This window comes from Chaetodon trifascialis, chromosome 18 (genome assembly GCF_039877785.1).
Source record: "Chaetodon trifascialis isolate fChaTrf1 chromosome 18, fChaTrf1.hap1, whole genome shotgun sequence".
NCBI classification, from domain to species: Eukaryota; Metazoa; Chordata; class Actinopteri; order Chaetodontiformes; family Chaetodontidae; genus Chaetodon; species Chaetodon trifascialis.
This window is the reverse complement of record NC_092073.1, coordinates 6,982,778-6,988,510: the sequence shown is the minus strand read 5'-3', so window position 1 is coordinate 6,988,510 and position 5,733 is coordinate 6,982,778.

Here is a 5,733-nt window from a genome sequence, read left to right as displayed (position 1 = left end):
TAAGGTGAGAGACCTGAGGTGAGAAAACAGGCAGGTTGTGAGTGGATTCCTCTGTGCGTTGAACTGAAGGTGAATGGAGACCAGTGACGATAGCAAGCGGAGCTGAGGGTGGTTCAGTCCAATACCTCGCCTTCCACTGACGGAGGGTCATAGTGTTATGGTTTACAGGGTTACACAAAGCAAATTGAAGGCTAATCATTTGTTTCCAGTCGCTTCATGCCACATATAATATACAGGTAGTCATTTCTTGAAGGGTTCCTGGAAAGCACAATGTGATTTAATACTAATTACTGAATTGTGAGACTGTTTTTCAGTCAACTTCAATGAGTTTATTATTGATTTACAGATAAATATCCTTGAACGAACTGCTCCATTTCAACCTAAGTAAACATGCTATCAATCATTCACTTGGAAAATGTTTTCTTCCTGTATGCTGAAGTGTATGTTTGCATGATCAGTCAAGGTTAGAAGCTGATCACTTTCCCTATAATTTGTACCAAATTACAGGGGTCTTTTCAGAACTTATTAGATTATTAGGACATGTATGGACTTGTACAATGTCACCCTCTTTATTACATTTGGAAATATAACTAAATAGAGATGCAGCCATGACACAAGTCCCTGCTGTGCATACGCATCACACTAGTGCTACTATCATGCTCCACAAGGAATTAAACTTCTGGAAACATCTGCAGGTTTAATGCAGAAGAATATTTATTATGATCTGAAATGCTTTTCCAGTCTGTTCTTGCTCATTAAGCTGCAGAAATTCATCAAGCCCCCAAAGAAACATAAATATTTACACACAGAAGAAGGGAAAGTCAGCTTTGATTATTTCTTCCCTTTTGTCTCATTGTCTGTTTTTGGATCATGGCAACTTCCAGTGTTTCATTACCCAGCACAGCGCGGGGTTTTGCATCACAATAGACCCAGTATGTTTAAATCAGCTTGGGTCTCTAAGATTGAGTGAACTCTATTCAGTGTCCCAGAGGTGAAATGATGTACCGGCAGTGACTCTTTAGACATCTTGAGTTCTTTTCAAGGGTCTGAAGGGCAGATTGGCCCTCAGTTTGCGCTCGCTGGAGTTTTATTCATGTCCACACAGACTCGTCCTCCTCCATGGAGACGCAGCTAAGCAGACACATCCTCAGCCAGCTGCCCATGCTCTGTGCTAAATGTGTCATTAGCATCTGCTTCAAATTAAGAGCATCACAAGACCAGAAGCCTTTTCATTTCAGCCAGTGCAGAAACTGCAAAACACTGAAACACAGAGTTTCATTTGCCCTTGCTTACATCTCATTATGATGCTGTGATGGTGATGCAGGGCGATATTCCTCACATCACCGCCTTATTAGTGACGTGCCTGCAAAGGCTCCTCAGTGCATCGACCTCAGCTATGCATAGATTCATTCATTCATCTCTGCTGGAGTCGCAATGGGCAGCAGTCTCTCTGGGCTCTGAAGCACTGAATATTTCATGAGTGGAATTTAAACAAGATGACGAAGCACAGTGATTTCATACATTTCATACAAAAATCAATCAGCAGCGTCAAATCTTCCCTCGACTGATTCTCTTATGTTCTGTTGAATCACTGAATATTTGACTTTTTATTGCTTGTTGAAAACATCAGATCGGTGTTGAGGTGATATCATGCTGTTTGCAGCAGCGGGGGCAGTTTTCTCATTTATCTTGCTGCTCGTGGCCTGTTGAGGACAAACGGGCTCCTTGCTTCAGATAACACAGGAGGTGACCAGTTCCACCGCTGCACTTTGAATGCCTCGTTTGCTGACAGTTGCGACTATGAATTGCTCGTTCTTGCCACGCCAGCATTCACAAACTGTTCAGGAAAGGCTTTCCTGTGCTGAGGGAGGGAAGGGTGGAGGTGGAGGGATGGGGTTCGTTACTTAGCAACCTGAAGCCACGTTGCCAACACGAGGTCCTGTCTTGTTTTTTTCTTCCCCGTCTCTTTTTCATTTCACTCCCACAGTAACACCCAGCCCTCGCTCCTCCATATGTCTGCACACCTCTTTCTTCACACAGCCCTCCTCCATCTGGCCCCTTCGTTCTCTGACTGGCTGGTCAAAGGATGAACTCTTAACAGGGCTTTTACAATCAGCGTTGAGAAAGATAACCGTTTTTTATCCGCTGTCGTTTCACATCTGTCACAGGGTAGCTCTTGAGATTGCTTTCTCCTTTTTTTTCATCTATCTCGCTCTTTCTCTTTTTACTGTGAGTCAGGTTGAAGCCTGGAGTACAAGCTCACTGGTGCTTCTTCCCCAAAAACATTTCTTTTCTCTTTTCTTCTCTTCTCCTCTCCTCATCACATGCTTTTGGAGCCAGGACAGCGGTAACCATGGCATCCCCTTTACTAAAACCTAATAACAGACAGATCCAGGTTGCGAAGGCCTCTCCTCAGCCGGTTTCTGAATGCTGACTCCCGCCATGTCTTGCTGTTCCCTTAACTTGTGCAAAGAAAAACAAATATCCATCTTGATTGCTGTATTGTGACTATATCCAATATTTATTATGTATGTACTGTATATTGTGGACGCATGGACCTCTGTACATACTGTAATTTGAGCTCTCAAACGCATATTTATGGGTCTTAATCTAGAGAATGTACTTACTGTAATTTATATTTTCTATCCGTTAAGAACGATATGCCATTTTTCAGAGGTCAGTCGGTGTCTCAGAAATAAAAGCATCTCTGAGTTCCCTGTGTGCTGTAAAGTGTGATGGTGCACTTCTGTTAAATGACCCCTCCATTGTTTTTCTTTCTTCATTGACTGTGTTACTCCCGACTCAGTGTTTTGCTGTCTTATCTCCCTGCACCAGTGCTTGGCATTGATTGAACGTTTGGGAAAAGAGTGTATGTGTGCGCGCCTGCGTGTGTGTTTCTGCAACCTGGTTCATGGCTTCAGCACTTGTCTAATGCTGCAGTTTCTATGTAATAAAAATATGTACATTCATACTGACTCTAATTGCATTTTTTGATTAAAATCTTCTGGTGAAAAGTTAGAGAATAGATATCACAGCCAAACCCCTGTAAGCATCTCATCATCTGCATGTTGTGGAAATATAGGCTTCATTTTGGATGGGGGGGGTCCATGGGAGTCTTTCAGCTCCTCCTTGGCTACACACAATGTATTGAAAGCTTGTGCTGACCCCTGCTGGCTGCTGATGATAAAACTCTTTCACACTCCAACCCTTCCCTTTAGGAATATTTCCATTTTTACACATTGTATTACTTGATGATGCTCCTGATTAATTAAGTATAATGTTGTATTTTGTGGTGGGAACATAATCTCAAATATATTTACATCATTGTATCTTTGCTGTAACACTTACTTTCAACAACAGTGGGGACAGTGATCGTAAGGGATGTGACAGTGAGGAAGAATGGATCCTCCAATGAGTTCATTATTCTGTAGCCAGCACAAAGAAAACACACATTCTCTGTCATTTTAGAATCAGGTATTTCATAAACCAATAAAGATCCATGTTTGCCATTGCATTAAGTGTAGGATATTAGAACAGAATACAAGAAAATAACATACAGATACACTGAGGGAACCTTGTGTAACAGGGTTATTATAGATTAGTGAAGTTCGCCAAAATTCATTAATATGTTCACTCACTGTTCCTTTAATTTTCTATTAAGTTATTTTGTTATTTTATTTGTTAAGGAAATAGATATAGTAAATACTTATATCCTATATCTGTATATATGCAAGGCTCTCCTTATTTGTTTGAAAACAGCGCCCCATTTGGCGGTGGTGGTAATTATAGAGATCTGAGATCGTCAGCTCGCCCCTTACCTTGCTGATGTTCTCAATGATGGGGCTGGAGCTGTACAGTACGTTTTCCACCACCACCAACCACATTTCTGTGTTTGTTTGGCAGCTGTGTGTGGAGAAGTAAATGCTGTGAACCTGACCAATAAGTTGCTGCGTGATTTCTTCAATCCATCTATGTCGATAAAGAGGGGTTACACTTGCTTTTATCTAATGATTGCTCTTGGTGTTTTTAGACATATAAATCTGATATATCTGCCTGTTGCCATTTAGAGACACCAAGCGGGCAGCTTAAGAATACATCCGTGACTTTTCTAACTTCCCATCTCTTCAGCTGTGCTTGTTCTGACCTTCATCCAGAAACCAGATTTGATGTTGATTCACCTCATCATGGTGCCTGTAACTGAGTTTCAAGAAGCTGACTCATGCTGTCAGAAAAAGCAGTTCACAAAACAATGTTGCCTCATGGCCAGTTTCAGTGGCTGTTCTGGAGCTTTTAACCATTTCACCAGTGGTGGAAAGTCACTAAGTATAGTTCAGTGAGTAAAAACTACAGTAGTACATTGTCAAAGATTCAACCAGCAGTTCCAAATGACTTTGGCCTGTGACCCTTTAAATAAAAAAAAGTAGTGTCTAGTTGGGGCCCCTTGTCATGATTTAGAGGTGTAGTTGTTAGCATAGACATTTCCCCTCCAAACTTCCCAGATGGTTTCATTTTAGTGCCTGTTCAAGGTCCAAAGAGCATCAAAATTTCACAAAAATGTAAACATTAAAGGAAAAAAAAAAATGACTGCACCCTTTAATCATCTCAGATTTATATCATGGCTCTTTGGAAGGGCTCGACCCCTATAGGATGGACCAACTGATCTAAAGTATATAACAGTGCATTATGCTGTATTAAATGCAGCTCCACTTCAACCAGCCACAACACTAATGCATGCGCTCATTTGTGAGAATCTGGAATGTCTGAAATGCAGACTAAACCACTCTGGTGCAGAGGTTTAATGAATGCTGCTCTTAGCAGTTATTCACAGCCCACATGGTGGCGCCACAAACAGAACAAGAGGCTTCTTGGCCCCCTCCTCAGTGATGAGTAACAGCCTCATCAGCCTCCTCTCAGCTCATTCTTTTAAGTGTAGCTGTGGACATTTTTAGCTCTGGCTTTTTTCAGCAGTTTCATGCAATTTGACCAAATGTGTAATTTTCCTTTCAAAGCAGCTGATTGTACAGCTGTCCAGCCATGCTCAGCAGGGCCAATACACACACCACAGCCCAACCTCAAAAACACCCCGAGCCTGCATTCAACACATTCATTCTCTGATGAAGCGTGCGTCCTGATTTCATGACCTGACAGCTTCTGCTGGTTGTTTGAAAAGGTGCCCAGACAGACAGACAGCGACACAAAGTGAGTGTACAAGGCAAGTACTGAAATACAGTGTGCAGGTTGCTGTCAATGGCCAGATATCGTAGCACAAGCGTCAGGTAAAACTTACAGGTACATCGATTCATGCACAGTGAAACATTTTGCAAGAACAAGTGGATATAATGAAATGCAATGAAGAAGCATTACCACTATCTGATTTACAGTGTAATGGAGCACTGCACTGATGAACACTTGACCCTTCCCATGAAAAAGAGCAACCATGACAAGAAGGAAAACTAAAATCAGTTCCAATTAAACCAGCTCTTAAATCTCCAGCTGCTCCTGGCCTCTGATGGCCATGAACACCACAAGCAAAGAGACACTCAGTGTTCAATAAACTGTTGTTTCTCAGATCCTGAAGGCCTGTCTGCCTGCTCTGTTCATATGACCACCCTCTAGTCCCGCCCTGACACTGCTGGATTTTTATTCATTCTGAGCATCAAAGTGAACGTCTTGCAACCTTCTTTCTTCTCAAGTTCTACCTCATCTTGTTGATTCTGCCTCGCTTTAAAAAGC